Raw genomic sequence first — 20,763 nt, 5'->3', positions numbered from 1 at the left:
CAATTGTTTCAAGAAAATAATGATATCCAATCATGTGGATTTTGCAAAAGGATTTTGGGAAACTGCAAAAAAAAAGAAAAAAAAAAAGAGAGAGCTGTATGATACCTCAGGTTGGACTAAGTGCGATATGTACTCCCAGGTTTGCAGAAGTTTTGGTACCAAAAAATGTCCTATACAATCAGGCTTAGCTAATGGATGGGCTAGGTGTCGTGTTCCCCACCATTCATAACTATAAGCTAGAACAGACAGGATTCCTTTCTCTAGGGACAAAGATGCTGGGCTAGGGAGTCCCTACCCACGCACAGAGTATTCCTCAACACAATGTAATGTAGCACCGTTAATGTGTACATTACCTCCCTCACAGACAGATCAAAATATATACCAGAATGCAAGAGTAGATGGCAGCATAATACAGTGGAAATAAACATACAGGTTATGAATCAGTATAACAACAGTAAAGCACATTAAACATAAGGCAGATATCCTACAGTCAACATTATTGTCTAAAAAACTTTGCATGAAACCAGCTATGATGCAACTACATCTGTGGAAAAAAATGAATTGGGCCTGAGCATGCATGGACAGACAACTGGCTTTTATGCAAAAAATGACAAAACCCTAAAAAAAACACAATAAAAAGTTTATCTATACCTCGAAATTATGTAATTGATAAAAATAATTCTTTCCGCAAGAGACAAGCCATCATCGGGTGACAGCTACATCAATAAAAAAAATCACAACCTTGAAATGATACGGTAAAAAATGCTTGGTCTATGAAGCTCAAAAAAATTGTGGCTGCACTTTAAGGTTATGTTCACACAAAGTATAATAACACCGTCTGTTGCCTAGCAAGCGGAGACTGCTGTATCGGCTGTAGGAACATTATCTTTTTATAATTGAATTGCAGGCACTATTGGATGTGCCCACAATTTTATTAACCATTGACTACAACATAAAGTACGGCCGCCAGTCGTACTTTACATTGTGTGAACACCTATTGTTTCCAGACGCTGTTCGGCAAACAGCATCCGGAAGTAATAGGTATGTTCATTATTTTAACACCCGTTTTAAAGAACGGAGATTAAAATCACGATGTTGGCACACAGTGGGCAGCATTGAATTCACTGCTGCAGAAAAGACCAGACGATGATTTCATTGCGATCAGCGTCCGTTCTTTTATATAAAAAAAAAAATAACGTTGTCTGAATATAGCCTAAGGGGTTAAAGTGAAGCTTCACTTTACATAACAACAAGATATTACTGTGTGTTCCCCAAACCCTGACAATTTATTATTAATACTATAATCTGTATTGCTTGTTTATGCGGTGAGAAATAGGAGGTTAAACCACAGTTAAATACTGAAGAACATTTCAGCATATTTTAAACTGCAAACTCTGATGGCTATTGATAATCTTATTAAAAGCATAGCAAAAGCAGAAAATCATATCATGCAACTAGTATGAAGATAATCTAGGAAGACATGTGTGGAAAATGTGTCACTATGCAACAAACTGCAATAGTGGAGATTAGAAGGACATTTGGAAGCAAGTTGTCAGATGTGTCCTATTTAAAGATGTGATCTAGTCAATGTAAATCAATAGATTTGGATAATTAATACACGGCACTAAATCTTTCCCCTTATAAATGTAACATCATTATTATGGATAGTATTATTTATATTATTATTGCTATTTTTTATATGGGGAAATGTCTGTATATACAAACTCCTGCTGTGATCTTGGAGAGTATTGCCCTATCACACAAAAGCACAAAAACATTAAAGTATGGGATATATGTTTTTTTAACCTAATTTGCGACTTCTTAAAAACTGGTGCAGGCCAATGTCTGCTCAGTACCAGGTGAATTTGTTTGTGACTCTTTTTTGCAACCTTTTTACTAATTTACGAACTGGAGAGAATGGCTGCACATCCCATCTATGACTGATACTAATGCCGCTAGGCCTATATTAAAAATCAACACCAGAGTGTCTGTATATGAATTGATCAAGCCATATTGCCCCGTGTACCACAGCGCAGGTCCTCTGGTCCACACGGGTCCCTACGCTAACTCCACACCGTGTCGGTCAGCGACTGCCAACCCCGCAAAGCGTGCACGTGCAGGGAAGGGAGGCCATGGAACGGCCCTGCAACCCCAATGTCACAGGACCAGACCCAAAAAGCCCCACCAAAACCCGCCCAGCACCACCGGCGGGGAAGGCTGCCCCCAAACGACACAAGCATGGATATGGTATTACACTTACCATTGCTGCTCTCACAGAATGGGGAAGACATAAGGTCCGGACATGTGAGCACAGGCATATCCTGCTAATTTTGCTAATTACTAATTTACTGTGACAGTGTGACCTTTCCATAAATCATACAGAATATTGGAACAAAATAAACACCAATCCACATTAGAATATCTGCACACATTAGACTCCATAGTAAATGTTCCTCCATGGTTCCCTTTAAATACATTTTGCTATTTAAAGGGAACTCTAGATAAGAAAAACTTGTTTTCTATTAAAAGTACATTAAAAGTTATATAGATGTGTCTATACAATGTATTTCTGTATCTGTGCGGTTCTTCCACACTGGTAGCTGAATGACATCCAGGAAGTGAAGAAAAATGGCCTCTGGGCCAATTTACATTGTCTTCTGCTCCCTCTGCTCTCCCTCCTTAGGAGACAAATCTTCCATGTCTCTGTCTCACATTGTGTGTGTTTGCTGAGATCAGGTTGATGATGCAGACAGGGGGCAGGGCGTAATGTCACAGGAGGCTTGGCTGGATCACCCAATCTCCTGAGTGATTCACCATCTCTGACCGTCCAGAAGCAGGTGCAGCACTAATTTTACTGCTTGTGATGGGTGGGGGACTGTGATGATCAGCTGAGGGAAAGAACTGCATTCTGGGAACTGCTCAACCAGGAAGGACAGAAACACAATACAGAACAAAAAAAAAGCCTCAAACAAATGGATTTTTGGTAGTTTCAAAATTGGAATAGATAGGTAAGTAATGCTATATGCTTCTGCAGAAGTTTGTTTTTTTCTTTTTGTTCCTTTGCTCCAATTAATCTGCTGCTGCAGTCAGCTACAGCTTGTCCACTGTCCTAAGACACCCAGCAAGCACCCAGTGCAATTTCATTAGGATAACTGTTACATGACTTACAGTATCCTTTAGGAAAAATAACATGCAAATACACTGTAGCCATAACCTGTATCTGTTTCCATTGTATTGGCGATTACATCCAAGCTTTATTTATTTACTGTTGTATATTCATTATTTTATTACTGACCAGGCTGATTTATGGTTTGCCTTTTTTTATTGTTATCTACCCTTCCCCCACCTTGTATGTAATGTATAAGTGTCCCTTAATTTATCGGTTGTTTTCCTAAGTAAAAGCTGCTAAGCCCTAGAAATTGCTCCTGCAAATAATTGTTATTGCTTATCAATATTTATGAGATTTTTTTTTTTAAAGCGTAATATAAGGATTTATTCACTGCCGGGACTTGTGCCTAAAAACAAAATGGAAACTAATAATTCATCTCCCTGTAAACTGTGTGTGCAGCTCAGTTGTGATGGTAGAAAAAAAAATTTAGGAGCCTGGTTACCATAGTGGCAAATTACTGTGCTCATTTAGGCACGTTGTAATGCTGGAGATTACTAATTTTACAAGTGACTAACACAGCACAGGGATAATACTGGATAATTGTACATTTGCTTCTAAAAACTGTCACACTTACTAAATTTAGTCAAAAGTGCATCTCTTGTTATCATTTCTGCCTGAATCCCTAATATACTGCATCTTGTTTACCGACTTGTCGGGTGTATTTTAGCTTCTGACAACAAAAAGGTAACAAAATGTATCTTAATTGGATGGAAGCAATTATAATAAATGTCTATTTAACTACCCTTGAATTACAGTCTAAACAAAACAAGAATTCAAAATTATTCTGCTTCATACAATGTTCCTCTACCAGCAAAATAATTCTTCACTTCACTAAAGCTAATAATTGAAGATGGTGGAATTGATTAACTAGGTTGGAGAGTCACCATAAATCACAGTGATTTGCATCTTAGAGAGTCAATGGAGAGTAGTTTTTTTTTTTTTTTTTAAATCTCAAGCATTAATGAAATCCAATGGTAATGATAGTGGCAGCCAGGCGGGGAGTCAGCAGTGGTATAGGGGAGAAGGTATCCCGGAAGAAGGAGGAGGAGGGGGGAGCGCTCCTGTGTACTGAGCGGCTCCCCCCTGCGCCCGGCGGCATAAGCAGTAGCATCAGCGGCGGCAGGCAAGTCATATCCATAACCCAGCTACAGCTCCCATCACCTGTTCATACTATAAGCAGATGATGGGAGCTGTAGTTCAGTGTATATAGTCCGGATCGGCGGGAATGCGGCGGATCGGCGGGCGGCGGATCGGCGGGCTTACTGTGATATCCTAATATATTGAATGAATACATTTATGCAATACTTTGGGGAGCAAGTACCCTTGCTCCCTAAAGTATTGCATAGATGTATTCATTCAATAAAGCATACTGTAAACTACACTACACTACATTACATTACTTTACATAGACATCTATAGACACAATAAAGTCCCATAGACTTCTATATATAGAGCGCCCTCTTCTGGACACTCCATAGGAATTACACCTTTGGTCATGACGTCACTGGATCTGAGAGAATTCTAACACTTCCTGGTACACTAAATTAAGGGAAATAGCCCTATATGTGCATTTCCCATAATTAATTTACATTAGAAATTTGTATAACTTTTCATAAGTAACAACATATCAAAAATTAATTTTGGCCGGACTTCTCCTTTAAGGCCCTATTACACGGAACGATTATCGGTCATTACGGCCAATAATTGTCCCGTGTAATAGAAGGCAACAATCAGCTGACATGAAAGATATTAAAAGACAAATTACTATGGAAAAGGAAGATTATGAGGGAGCTCACTCAAAAAGATATCTACCAAAAACATATGGGGGTGCAGCTCAGTGTCCAAAATAATCAACTACCTAAACCAAAGAAAAAAGCCAGACACTATCAGAGCGCACACCTCCAGATCAAGTATAATCAAATTTTATTAATACATGATTCAAAGAAGAACAACAAAAAAGAAAACACCACAACAAACAGGATTAAAAGCAATTAAAAAAACACATACTGTAGGTATATAAAGAAACCAAAAGTGAGAGGATATGGTAATCCTCATACTACACTAGGGCATCATATAATCATCTTGACCCTCATGGTCAAATCAAATATTGAAACATATGTTTCTAGTTCTATTGTGCAACAAAATACAAAAACGGGCAATGAAATATGGAGGAGGAGGAAAAAAATTATCAGTATTAAATACGTGTCCTATAAAAACCAATTCAAAACACAATATAATCCCAATATATACAAATGCAGTAAAGTGCTGTAGCATAAAGTGCTATAACTACCTCCAAAAAAAAAAAAAGAAAAAGAAAAGGAATACATATACAGAATACAAATTCAAAATGCCAGAGATGTATGCACACAACAAATGTCTAATCACCCTACAACCATGGCAGCTGATGACCTGGTGAAAACCCAACGCGTGTCGTCACACACAGTGACTTCGTCTGTGACTGTGATAGCAGCGAACTGCTGCTGTGACTTAGCAGACCGCCGCTATCCTCTATGGGCTGCCAGACGAGCTAGCGATCACCAGGCCAGCCCCCCTCCCCTCCGCACCTCCCCGTGGCCTCCCCCGCACTTACCCGCTCGCTGCCGACGTGTGTAGCACGGGGAACAAGGAGCAAACGAGCACTGACAGCACTTGTTTGCTCCTCTATGTCGCCCCGTGCAATAGGGGCTTTAGATGGAGTTACACAGATATAAGGCAAGCTTAAATTACCCAGGAGACAATTACAATGTGGGCCTATGGCCTCATAGGGAATGTATCACAACAACAACTGTTACCACCATAAATGATTTATAAACTATAAATTAGGAATCAAGTCTGAATGGTGATTTGATATAGATAAAGCGAAATGTGGACATACTGTAATTCCGCCACCTTTTATATACCATGTTTCATTATATTTTGTAAGAATTCCAATCAACAGCCATTATTTCCTACACAACCTGTCATACCATAAACTGGTGGGATAGTTTCCAGGTCATTTCTTCTACATTTTACAGTTCAAAATGACTCTTTTTCATACCATAAACATAACATAGATACCACTGTCTTTCTCATAATGCAAACATAATAGTCTAAATACTATATATTATAGAGTATATACTCTGTACTTCCTCAGCAAACCATATTGTACACTGCTGGTACTGTACAGCTCTGTTACCTGCAGACACAGCAAGGCAGCCCAAGGAAAGTCTAATTCCCCACAGGATACAGACTGATTTACAACTTGAGCTTTACAGAGAAACCATATACCACCTTAAATGGAGGTCAGTAAACTGTCAATCATGGCTGATCTAAGCAATTTCTTTTCTTTTATGTTTTATATTACTCCTGGAGTGCTTCTGTTACTGGTGTTATGTACAATTTCTTTGGAAACTGTATATTAAAGGGATTTCCCAGGTTTGCTAAAAAGGTCTGCCCTTATTCCACAAACCTTGCCCTAGTTGTCTATGGGCTGTGACACACATTACGTTTTCGTCTTATAGTATACTTTTAGAATACCTTCAAGAAATAACTCCTTTCCTGCATAGAATTGTATTATATTGTATTTATGTGGTGCAAAGTCTAAAAGAGAACCGTACACCCTTATTGTAATGTTTTATTCAATGGCAATCTCCCCTCTGCAGCTGTATCGTATATCCATTGTTACTTCCTGTAAAACATTAAGGAGCACAACTTGTTATACTGCATCTACTTTATCTTGTGAGCTTTCATCAAGCTTCTTCCGAGCATCACCAAGCGTTTTACACCTCAGCAATGTCAGGAGAAATCTATATGTTCTAGAGGAAAAGAGATGAAGCTTGACATATGCGGCTTGGCTGTCATTTCTTGTAGGGGTCATAAAACAGGTCAAGCTTCTAGTGTTAATTTATTGTGGACAAATTTCATTTGAAACATACCAAGAGCCACTTAATACAGTCTACGCCGATAGACATGAATATAAAACAACAAAAGCATTGTAGAGTGTATTTAGAGTTGTAATGTGCATGATGTTAAGACATATGCAATATACCTTATTCGGGGACAGGGGTCGGAAACACCATTTTTCATACAGGTCTTTAAAGTGTCACTGTCGTTATAGCTTTCAAACTCTAAATCAACAGTAGATGTGATATAAAGCAAGTTTGTAATAAACTCCTTTTTTTTAAGTTGTTATCCTGCTGTAAAACAAAGCTGTACTTACCAGAGATCCAGATGTAGCCTACTAAAGGCAGATTTTTTGACTTGTGCTGGTTGAAAAAAACAGACTAAACCCAGGAATTCCGGCCAGTACAGAGAGTCCGTCAATCACATGACTGCCTTCTCTCTGTGCGTGCTCAGATGGCCTGGCATACACAGAACTTCCTATTCTGTGACTGTTTTCTGTTTTTTGAGAGTGTTTTCCATGATAACTAAAAAAAAATAAATGAATGTATATTGCAAACTTGCTTTATATCAAATCTACTGTTGATTTAGATTTTGAATGTTATAATGACAGTGACACTTTAAGCCAAAAAAAACTGGATTACAAAAATATAAAGGAAGAACAGTTAGATGCCATTACTACTGTTCTTATCTACCTTCTATGCCAAGGGTACATTCATATATCAGTTGCATCAGGCTTAGTCTCAGTTTTATTTATAGCAGTACTGACTTGCAGTATTTTTTGTCAGCTCAGATCCTGCAAAATATACAGGACTTTTGAACAATCACGGTTCATGTTTGATAACTTATCAAAACGAGGGCTGTGATTGGTTACTGTGGAAAAGACCAGACTGTGTAGGTTTCAGGCAGCTTGGTAAATCTGGGCCATTGTGCACATCCTGATACCCACAGTATCATTATAGTAGTCCTATTGTATGCACAATGTTGCAGTGTTATTATGATATTTATGCATCCAAAGTACAGTATGTCATATAATTATATGTTTACAATGGGCCAATGTAATAATCTAACAGCTGTGCTTCTGAACTTCTGAACAGACTCATATTATACATTGGGGCTACAGTCATAATGCATGTGTTTGAATAAGAATGTTAAATTATGTAAAAGCTAGCATGGATACATGGTTTACATCATCATTGGTGATGTTGTCTGCAGCCAGGTGAAGTAAAGCAGGTGTATAAAAGCATGACCTTGATAGTGCAGTATAAATTGTAAGAGTTTGGAGGCATATGGCAGCCCTATTGTGGCTTAGTCCAAGAGAATTGTTCTGTATGACCATGTACTGTACATGAACCCCATGACTTGAGTTAGATAGAGATTTTTGAAGCCCAGCTTTGATTAAAATGTTATGCTATAAGAAGTCTCCATGTAGCCCATCTTTGCATGTATTGTAAAAAGAAATTTAAATTTGGTTTCTATTTTCACTGCTATTCACAACTTGATTTATTTTATTATAGTCAACTTTTCCACTTTTACACTTTTGGTATATGTTTATACAACGTTTTTGCGCACCAAAACTGAAAAATAACGGCTGTTTAAAAAATAAAAAAAAACATCAACAAAATAACAAAAAAGAGAAGTTATGTGAACATTGTCTAAAAAAAAAAAAAAAACCTAACCTAATTGTTTACATTAAACATCATAACATCATTTTAAAAGAAACACCATAATAATAATGGATGGAAGCAATTTTGCTTCAGAAAAGCTTTTCAAAATTAAGACAATTGCTTTTATATACTTCTACACTGAAAGAAAAAAAGAAACAAAAACACTTGCATGCTAGAAAAAGTGATTTGATGAAAACTTAATGCTAAAAAGTAAAAATAAAGAAGTTGGTTCAGATATTTAGATTTTGTGTATTTTTAGGTCACACAGTTCACCACAGTTTGGATGATTCATTGATAAATATTGCTCTGTGATACTTCTAGTAGTTCAGGAGCTGTATGGTTTTTCCCTGCAGAGCATCACTACAGTTTCATTCCAAAAGTGTACTGTTATGTTGAACTTTGCTGTTCAGCATGTGGGTGGAAAAAACTTTGCAATTGAAGATAGCACAGTGATTAGAACTTTGCAACTAAAGATACCACAGAGATTACAATGGTTATCCAGGGACAGAAAAGTAGCTTTATCTAAACTCTATATCTAAAATCTATCTAAAAGAATCTCAGCTACCCTGACGCCCCTGGCCTGTGGTAATTTCTGGTTCCTGGTGACATGTCATCCCTCCCTTGCTTACCCAATCACTGGCTACAGCAGTATTCCAGGAAGAAGTGGTGACAAGCAGAGTCCTAGGGGCTTGGGGTATGTAAGTATAAATGCCACTCCTAGCCAAATACATTTTTTTCCCCATGACAACTAGTCATATGCCCCTTTATTTTCAGCTTCACTGGCTGGATGCTGGCTTCTCTTTTCAATTGACCTAAATTTACTTAAACTAGCAGTTCTGTTTAAACTACATTTTAAATAATTAATTAATTAATCAACTAACCCCCTCCCACCGCTGCACAGTAAATTAACGTCGCTGCAGCCTATGCCTGATGCTGCAGCGATGTTAATTTACGATCAAGGATAACACAGGCACAGAAGCTGCGTCTGTGTCATCTGCGGCGGGTCCGCCTATCAGATATACAGAGGGAGAATTCTCTGTCCGGTGTCCATCAGGGCTCTGCAAAGGGATCGGAGAGCCCCGATGAAAGCCATGGAAACCAAAAGCCTCAGGCTTCTGGTTTCCTGGCTACGGAGGCTGTCAGGGGGGGAGGGAGGGAAGGCTGGCTGCGTGGGGCGCTCAGCCATGCGCTGTGCCCCTCCCCTCTCTCCCCTGCCGCTGCCACAAGATTGTAACAGTGGCAAGGGACAAAGGAGAGGGGGCAGACATAGGGACATCAGCTTATGGGATCATTATGATCCTATAAGCTGATATCCAAAAACCACCTGGGCATTGATGCATCAATGACTCCAGGTCGTGAAAGGGTTAAATGATTTTTGCCACCACAGTATATTACAATGCTATTGTTGTGTAGCAGTAATTTCAGTTTTTTCCCCTCATAAATCAATAGCGCACCTGTGATAAAAATGCTTTCATATTCACTTATCAGTGTTCTACTGTCTTATCCCATTGCTGGATTCACTACATTGCTCAATACGGCTCCAGTATGTAATGTGCTCCATGCTGCTCCTTCTAAGTATGTGAGGTAGAGATATTAAAACAAATTCTTATGTTCTCTGTGCTGTGTTTGGGAGACATCATAGGAGATAAAAACTGGGATGAAACAGGACCAGAGGAAGATTTCAGAAGATTCTATATTGCAAAGCTGGACTGGACTGACCCCTTCAAATGAAGATCGAAAAATCTTTTCACTCCACAATGTATGAGCTTAAATTATCCATCTATGAAAATGCCTAACCACTTCTGAATATCACACAGTGTGATCCTACCCTAAAATGACAGATTTTCAAGCCAACGACAACCTTAATAAAAGGGATCAATGTCATAAAATGGCATTTCTTTAAATGAATTCTTTATTATACTTCTTGCAAATGAAGTGTAAGTTTTAAAATTCAGTCAGTTTTACAAATACTTAAAGAGGACTCTAAGTCACTTTAAACGTATAAAATTGCTACCGTGTGATAGTCTAGGTTGCCCTAAGTATAGTGCTGTTTATACTTTATTGATAGGCCCCCTCTTTCCTGAAAACCTGTTACTACCTATTTGATAATTTAGGGAACCGTCAGAGCAGCCGATACTGAAGTAAAATACTGTGTGTGCAATATATATATATACAGTATATATGGAGAAGGTGTGCTATTACTATGGGTGTGTATAAGGCTTAGGGTAGCAGGATCTCAAAGACTCTGCAAGTTAACTTCAGCAGAAACATGGAGGCACAGTATGCTTTGCAGGGCAGCAGACTGCATAATGAACAGGAGCTCCCCACTATTGATCATCTCCTGCTGACAGTTCTTGTACAGAACCTGCTCTGGCAGGCAGTAAAACATGAATATCTCAGAAGGGGGGGGGGGTGTCAATAAAGTATACACGGCACTACACTTAGGGCACCTTAAAGGGGTACTCTTATCATTTTTTAAATACAGTGATCCCTCAACCTACAATTGCCTGAAGATACAATATTTTCAACATACAATGGTGCTTTCTGGACTCATCGTAACTTGAGACCAGCCTCAACATACAATGCTACAGTCAGGATCTGCAGCACATGTAAATAACTAGATAATCAACCAATGAAACTGGCCATTTTACTAGTAAAACCCCAGTACAGTGTGATACTACATGTCCTGGGCTGCTCTTTACCTGGGCCAGTTTTCCATAGAGATTTCGTCTCAACATACAATAGTCGTCCTGGGACCAATTAATATTGTATGTTGAGGGATCACTATATATAATGCTGTTGTTGAATATAAAATAACAAACATCTTATTCCTACCTAGCACACTCCTTCCAGGACCTACTGTGGAGTCTTCAGGTTCCTGCCAAATGCTTCTGCCACCACTTTCATGTGTTAATGTACTTTATTAAAATGTCAGTAGATACAGCAGTAGGCTATGATCCTTTTACAACAATAGATTCACTATGGCTACATTGTGTCTTTACAAACCTGCCCTTTTATCCATTAGGCCTTTTTGTTTATGATGTTGACCTGTACTTTTAATGATCTGTGGTCTATATAGGATTAGGGCCCTTTTACGAAAAGAGTAACTGTACTTGCCTAGCACTAGTGTTTACTTATATATCGAGATGGCCACCTTTCCCCGCTATGTTCCAGGAGTAAGAATATAGCCAAGATTTAGATATTGAAGGGTTGTCATTTAACTGTGTTTTTTTTTTTTATTTAAATAACAGCAGATGTTATAAAATAACAGCAGCCCATTAAAAACATCTGTCATTTTGAGGGTGTGTGAACATAGCCTGAAAGAGTGGGAAGCGATCCTAAGATGCAAAGTTTTCTTGTGAAAATATCTTATTGGAGTTTTTTGTTTTGTCCTCAATATTCCTATAATTTAATGAAGGTTTGGTACTACTAATTGCAAGCTGTAGAAAAGACATTTGAATTGGAGATACATGCATTTAGGAGTAATCGTATGTGAAAGAATTAAGCGTATGGGAAAGGTTTATCTGAAAAATGGAGGTGTGGTTTTAGGCAGGCCTTTTAAAGAGCTGGCAAGCGGATAGCTCTTTGATGAAGGAAACTGAAGTTTCTGAAAAGCGTTGGAGTAATTTTAGCCTCTGAAGGCCACCGTCCATCTTACAGTGATGTTACATGGATGTTGGGTGGAGGTTTCCACGTGGAAAGTGGAGCGTGCCCACACAGCGAAACTCTGTAGCACTTGCTACACACTTGTTGCCTATTCACGCTAGGTTCTTCACTTATTGGGAGGACTAGAACATCAGCTCAACAGTGAGCACCCATGGACTGCTATGCTACCCTAACTGCAGACCATCTTTACAATACAAGGCTATGTTCACACTACGTAAAACTACGGCCGTACTTCTCGCCGCAGACTCAGAGATCATTGCTCCAATTACCCAGGTATTTAGATTGGATGTAATTATACGCTGGTGCGGGCGGCGACACGATTGAGAACCGACAAGCTGACTGATCCGTTGTTTGGTGTGCACAGAGTCTCAGGATGATATCTGGTTGTCTTTTGTTTTATTAAGGTACATTTATCTCATGGCATTCAGTGTTTTTCTATGTGTATGTATGGCTATATACATGTGCCTATATACATCTGTTGAAGTGTTTTATAGCCATTTTTAGGAGTGTACACATAGCGTCAGCTTTGTTGTATTTTTTTGGTTTATAGCCTGAAGCAGTTTTGGATCCATCCACTGTCTCTATAGTAAAGCCGAATTGCTGGGGGGGATGTCAAATATTTTATAACTTGAGGAAATTCTGTTAAAACAACACTACAAAGTATTATTGTCCTCCAATAACAATTGTTACTTAACATGTCTAGCAAAGCTTTATTTTATGGGAGGTTTCACATTTTGTACTATATTTCATGGATTGGCTCCACGGGTAATGAGCCACCGTGCAGATATGAATCTCTATAGGACAGCAATACAAAATGATATTATCTAACACAGGAAGAAGTATACCACATAAAAATACTCCATAATCTCCATAAGTCTAAAGAAATGAAAGCATAAAGCCTCCCAGTGAAGACTTTGTGTTCTGCATCCTTTACGCCTTAGAAGCCTTTTAATTTATCTAGGTGATTATTCTTTGTTAGGGCACTTGTCATGTTTTATTATATATTCACTTTCTGTTTACATCAGTACTAAAAAGATATGAAGAACAATATATAAATTCTGTACATAACTTGGGTCCTGATGTAAGTGTGCAGGGTGATAAATGAACGGGAGACTTTGTTATTTAATCATAAGCTCATAAAAATACAGACAAGGATGAGACACAGACAAAACTCGACCCTTGAGAATATTCCTAATGGGCATTTCTAAAGTAAACCTGTGTTTGGTGTATAGACATTTGATATTGTAGTGTTCATTCTGGGAACAATAAAATAAAATTAAGGCAATAAGGATAAATAAATCCAATAACTGAGCCAGCAGATTGCACTTCTTAGTCCACTTTCCTATGTTGAAAATAGTTTCCTTGAAATTCAGAACTATAAAACATCCTTTATAAAATAATCCCATATAGACATCTGAACTGCCTACCTGGCCCTCGACACCTCTCTTTCTTTTTTGTTCTCTTTTCTATCTATCTATCTATCTATCTCCTATCTATCTCCTATCTATCTATCTATCTATCTATCTATCTATCTATCTATCTATCTGAGATAAGTGAATACGATTTGATAGAGATGGTATTCGATCGAACATTGCGGTATTCGAAAGATTCAAATTCAATCTAGTAGTGTGACTAATATGCGGCAAACATTCGAAAGCCCTCCCATCGCACTTAGCGCTTTTTTAAATTCAATCACCATGCAGGGAGGCCATGAGGGACCCTGGGCGTATGCACGCTGCACGAAAATGGCGTCTACCATCATTGCATGGCTGAAGCACATGACCTCGAATATTTAATAATTGACTTCCGCCTCTCAACCGCAGATGCGCTTTCAATCTAGCCAGGGAGAGATCTTTGAGCAGGGAGAGATAGGTTTTAGTAGCGTTTTGGTTAGGCAGGATTACTACTGAACCCAAAAGTCCTTTTCAGGGCTAAGATCTAGCGAAAAAGGTCATCTTTGAATCCAAAGCACTTCTCAGTGCTAAGACATAGATAATACAACAGCAGCAGCCGCAGCTGTATTCGTTCGACCCTGTGTGTACAAGTGACTTATAGTGTCCCTGGTTTAGCCCACTAAGGGCACGTAAACGTTATACATATTGTGCTAGTTGCCCGGTAAAAGGCAAGTGATACCTATTGTGCCAGTTGCCCAGTAAAAGGCAAGTGATACCTTATTGTGCCAGTTGCCCAGTAAAAGGCAAGTGATATCTATTGTGCCAGTTGCCCAGTAAAAGGCACGTGATACCTATAGTGCCAGTTGCCTAATCTCTACTCTGCTGCGGCCTAGCGTTCGTACAGCATAATGAGTCATACGCGCGAATAACGTGACGCTCTTCGGACGCACATTGGAATCATGTATGTAACGCTGCGCACGAAAAACGAAGGAAATGTGTGAACATTGCCGTAAACATTTGTAAAGTGTTCACAAATATTTTTCCTTCGCAACTGCGGAGAGTGGCATTAAACTGCAATTTTGGGGTGTTGGGTGCACCCAGGCATGCTCCCCCTGATGTCACAGTGTCATTCCGGAGGTGTTTGCATCATTTAGGGAGGTTTTATGGGGGATTTGGTGACCTCCAAGTGGTCGAATTTGGATTTCCAAGTGCCTCAAATTTTTTCCCCATAGACTATAATGGGATCGAATATTCATTTAAATAGTCGAATATCGGTGCCTATTCGATTTGAATTCTCGAAATTTGAATATTTCACTACTCGCTTATCTCTACTATCTATCTATCTATCTATCTATCTATCTATCTATCTATCTATCTATCATTGCATTTGGTTTTGCAATGTATCTTCACTCTCTGTTATCCTCTGACTGGGGGTCCTGATAGTTGTAACATCTTACAATAATTTATTTCTTTATATAGCGACAACTTTTTCCATAGTGCTGTACATACAGTAGCTTGTCATTTCTCAAATCATTCCCTGTCCCCAAAAGGGTTCTTGATCTAAAAGAGAATACAGTGGGACCCTGGTTTAAGAGTAACTTAGATTAAGAGCGTTTTGCAAAAAGAGCTCACATTTTTTCAAAATTGTAACTTGGTTTAAGAGCATTGCTTTGGTTTAAGAGCTCCCTGTACTGGGTGGAAGGGGGAGCGGGGGAGGGGCATGACCTGCATAGCGGGGTCTACAGCACTGTACTCTGAACCAGGCAGTCTCCCTCACCTTCCAAATCATGTCAGATCTATCAGCCTTGTGTTTCTCATCTTCTCCATTCCTGCTATAATGTACCTGCACTCACTCTCAGCTATACACACTGCTGCTATAATGTGCCTGCACTCCCACTCAGCTATACACATTGCTGCTATAATGTGCCTGCACTTACACTCAGCCATTCACACTACTGTATAGAAAAGTTTCTGTCACTGTCCTCCTGCACAGCTCTGTGATTCTCACTTTCTGATTAGTCCATTCTGAACACACACACACACCTTCCCCATTGCTGTCATGTGACCACACAGACCTCTGACAGCAGCCCTGCTTCTATATTCTAGCCTGTTGTACTACGCTACTGCATTGTTGGTATCTGCATCTCTATTCTGTATCAACAAACTGCTGCTGTTTTTCAGGTTTATGCACTTACTATACATTTTATTCCACATGCTGATTGCTATACTGTACAGTAACTGATAATATCACATATTCAGCTGTTTCAACTTATTGTTTGTTTCATGTGTTCTACATGTTATTCAGAATAAAAAAAATCATTATATTTGAGATGTGGAAGCAATTGTCTGCTTATCAGTGATTTCTTATGGAAAAATTTGCTTTAGTTTAAGAGTAGATTTGGTTTACAAGCACGGTCCGGGAACAAATTATGCTCGTAATCCAAGGCACCACTGTATTAAAATAATTTTTGGTAGTAAATCAGCTATAGACTATGACATTTTTTCTTTCCATTTTTTATTTTCTAAAATTATGTCCGTCTTTTTGAGTTCAGAATTACGTCTGTCATTTTGCATTTTGGACGCCCATAACAACATTACTGTTGTTCAGGGGTAATGATTGCCCTTTAGGTGTGTTTTTACTTGAAAAGCCCATTGAATTTTGCTTAATTTTTTATTTTATTTTTCCCAGCCTTGTATATTTCATATTGTTATTATCGCACTGTCGATGCAATACAGAACTCCCCATTATCTAGAAGAATAGATATTATGCATAAAAGTGCAAATCAACAGCTTATTATAATTTAATAAATGAGTACAATATATCTCAATTATAATTTTTATTTCTTGGAATCTATAGGAGAAAAACATACTACCAGCAATTGTTTAGGAAAAATACAATGCAAACTACAATTATTGACGTTTAGAATGTATTATAATTGTTTCCTGTCATGTATAGCTCAGCTTGATCTTTTGAACCCCGTAGGACAAATCAGCTTTTCAAAAGAGCTGAAATGGACACAGAAGAACCTTGATATTTTATCTGTGTCTGACTGAATGAAACCTAAGCCCCTTCGACCTGTGAATTGTATATTTTCGCTGCTGGAGAACATCTATACCTTGTTATTTTGCCTGGTGCAGGTTGTTCATTTGACTGTATGATTTCAAATTAACAACATTTGCCTAATGAATAAGCAGCTGCTTAGTGGAGTAAATGACTCATAAAGGGAGATTTATTTATTGTTTAGCTCTATTATTCAAGAACATTGATCAAAAAGTGGAAAAGGAAGAAGCTTTTTTTTGTACTCTGTAATAGGTCTAAAAAAAAATTTACACCCTGAAAAAGAATAGGTTTGAGGCATCAGCTGCATAGTTGTGGTAGCTAGATATAAGCCAACCTTAAGCACATCCAGGTTCATCCGAGCGTGTGGCATTTGATTACCAGTGGCTGAATAATTTGGATGCAGCCCTAGGGAGTCCTGGAGAACATAGAAACAACTTATGGATGTCCATTTTTTTCAGGCTGCATCCAACTTACCCAATTTACACTGAGCAAAAACAGCGGAATTCCGCAGCGGAGCTCTCCACCGTGGAATCCTGCTGTGCTCAGTGTCCTGCGGTATCTGAATGGAAGGGTGCGCCTCCCTCTGCTTCCTCCCCTCTTCGCTTAAAGAATTGACATGTCAATTCTTTTGTGAGGAGAGCGGGGGAGCCGCTTAGGCTGCATTCACACGTTCACCTGGGATGCCTATAACGGACTCCCCCTCCGCCTGTGCAGCATCTGTGATGAGATCCTGGAAGTGGGGGAACTGTACAGATATGCGCCACGCTGTAATGACAGAGCCGCGCGACTGCTTCACTACAACGCGGCGCATATGTGTACAGTTCCCCCTCTCATAGCTTCTAATTACAGATGCTGCCCGAGCGGGGGGAGAAGTCCATTACAGGCATTCCACATCCGTGTTACGTGCGGAACACTGAACTTGTGAATGCAGCCTTAGGGCTGCATCCAACTTGTCATAGGAACATTAGAAAAGATTTAAATACCAAAATGTGGTAGAATCTTCAAATAAGGGAAAATAATTTAAATTGGCCTCATCAATTTGTGTCAAAAACATCTTTCATGAGTACCAGAAAATGTAATTGACCTCATTGAAAGGTGGGTGAAAATATTAACATCCACTTACCTCCCTGGCTCCAGCGCAGGCGGCTTCATTCTGTTGCTCCTGTCCCCAGTGTTTGGAAGCTTCCATGGTTCTGCCACGTGATGTGGCAGGCCCACCTTGTCAGTCAGTAGCAGAGGTGGCAGAGGCGGCAGAGGCATCATGTCTCCGCTCTGAATTAAAAAAAAGAGTCGGGCTCTAAAGAGCTTCATTATACTGTAAGTCTGACTCTTTTTTCTACCTCAAAGCAGAGAGTGAAGGCATTGCAGCTTCTCACCACTTGCTCACCCGATCAGTAGAGACATGTCAAAAGCTTTTATATCCATAAGTGTTCATATCCATACCGATCAGGGGAATGAACCAGGAGAAGACAGTGCTAAGTGCAGTCCTTTCCCAGCTCTTTGTCACATGATCAGTCTGGCACATAAAATAAGTCTATGGAGCCTGAATGATTATGCTGACGCAGAGCAGGGAGCGGACACATTGCAGCATGGCCGGTCCTCTCCCTGTTTGTTCTCCCAATCAATATGGGTATGAACACTTAGACTCGGACCGATCAAAACTTTTGATATGTCTCTATGACATGTCAAAAAATTTTTGTAATGACAGTGACACTTAAATAGTTTTGAAAACTGATTAGAAAAAAGCAGAATGTAGAAGGAAATGTAAACCAAGCTGAAGTTATTGGGGCCGTGTTGCAATTTCCTGCACAGTGGGTGCATGCTGCTGTGCATCACATTAGCCAGAGCTTTAGTGGCTTCATTTTATTCATTTGGGTAGACAAATCCCCAGTGATCAGAAAGTGATGACATATCCTAGAAAATACCATCACTTCTGATTGTGGGATCTGTCTGTTTAACACATTGTTATACTCATTCAATTAGCCTTATGACACATTGCATTGTTCTGCGTAAAACAAACATGCCCATCACAGCGAGCCGCACACAGTACAGATAATCACAAACCAACATTTTAACCGTTTTATGTATGCCTTATTTTCTATCAGTTAAAAATAAATCCAGGAGCCGACATAAAGGAGCACAGTTTCTCAAGGACCCTGCAGGTTTGGGGCCCACTGACACCTTTAAAGGAAATTCCTCATCAACTCTGCTAACATTGTAGGTGCAAGGGAAATTTCATACTCAACATGCAAGAGAAATAATCCCAGCAGAATAATGATCTTGCTGCTTATTATTAAATCAGATGAACTCTCATTATTTACATGAATTTCACATAGAACAGCCATGGATTTGCCTCATTGTATTACGATATGGCTAATCCTTGTGTGGATCTGCCGGCATATCCAGGGCAGAAATTGTGTCAGCCTCCAATATTTTGTAAAATACATATCACATTGCTTATGGCAAATCCCAAACCTGTGCACTATAGTGCTTTTTACTGGCTGCCAAGGCATAAATACTGGTAAGATAACACACCAGCAAGGAACTTTATGGAGAACAATGGATGAGATGGGCTAGAATTTCACTGTTATTAAGTTGGCAGTTGAAAAACATGGAGCCAATATACTGCTTTTGCCCAGGGACCCTAACTTTTTCAGTTCTGTTTAAGAGATATTTCCATCTCTATTAAGTTTTTTCCTGTACACAGGAGCATTGGGATCCCATCAACCACATGAACAAGGACCTACTTGTCCCCAGAATTAATGGGGAGCACTACGCATGTGGCCCCACAAGCACAGCGCCATAGCAACAATGGCTAGTGCACAGTACCCCATCAATGTAAACAGATGACTAGGCTCATTTTTACAGCTAGGTGTTCATTCTTATTCAGTCATTATAGATGTCTGTGCAGCCCTTGCACTTAACCTGTATACATTATCTCTTCACAGCCCTCAGTGTTCTTCTGCCTTCTGCTCACTTCCCAGAGCAACCAATGTAGCTTCAGAGTGGGTCTCAAGTGGCTGGATGAGCAGCCTGTCAGTTCAGAGGCCCGCTGTGAAGTTCCAGCGGTGGCTCCGGGAAGCGATCAGAGTAAAGAAATAAAATGGGAACATGGAGAGGTATGCATACAGTTTATTCTTTTACATCGGCCGTTGTCCATGCATCACTATTACATGTACCGATGCACGGTCAGCAGCCGATGATTTTAGGTCTGCACCAAAAGACACATTCAGCCGATCATCATCGTTGGTTGATTGTTGTCTCTATCACACGTAGTGATAATCGGCCAAATCAACCTCAGTTATAATTATAATTATCGCTCCATCTAATAAGGCCCTAAGGGGAAAGATTTATCTCCTGGGACATAAAGAAGAAATCCACATATATTATTCACAGTTTTGATTGCATTGAGATAACATATGATCAAGGGAAAGAATAATGTTAAGGTAGGAACCTTCTGGGTTTCCTTTCCTGCTAAGGTTATGTTCACACATAGTATTTCTGTCAGTCTTTTGATCAGTCATTTTTCAACCTAAACCAGGTGTGGTAGAAAACACAGAAGCTTTCCACTATAATTTAGGCCTGTCAGTGTCATTCATGATTTTGGTTGAAAAATTACAAGCCAAAATACTGAGCAAAATACTGTGTATGAACATAATCTAAGGGTGAATTTACACATGTGGATTTTCTGCATATTTTACTTGTAGATCGCCACAGCTAAGGACCGCGGCAAATTATTATTCAAGACAAGTGATAAGAATTTACAAATCTCACGCACAAATTTTCAGTGTGAAATTTAACCTACTTAGCTGATATTAATATCCACAGTGGGTCAAATTTGTTGCAGATTATTCCTGATTTTTCCTATTGACTTTACTGGGGAAGAAAAATTGCACAATAACATCTGCAAATAGTCTATTGTTACAT

The 20,763-nt window shown here is 39.2% G+C and overlaps 1 long non-coding RNA gene across 2 annotated transcripts in view; it reads left to right on the top strand.

Annotated features, from left to right (window-relative positions):
• Positions 1 to 20,763, top strand: part of LOC138783261 (uncharacterized) — an 86,186-nt gene that overhangs the window by 65,056 nt on the left and 367 nt on the right. The gene's annotated exons all lie outside the window — the stretch shown is intronic.

Source organism: Dendropsophus ebraccatus, chromosome 2, assembly GCF_027789765.1.
Source record: "Dendropsophus ebraccatus isolate aDenEbr1 chromosome 2, aDenEbr1.pat, whole genome shotgun sequence".
Classification (NCBI taxonomy): domain Eukaryota; kingdom Metazoa; phylum Chordata; class Amphibia; order Anura; family Hylidae; genus Dendropsophus; species Dendropsophus ebraccatus.
This window is presented reverse-complemented; position numbering and strand designations above follow the sequence as displayed.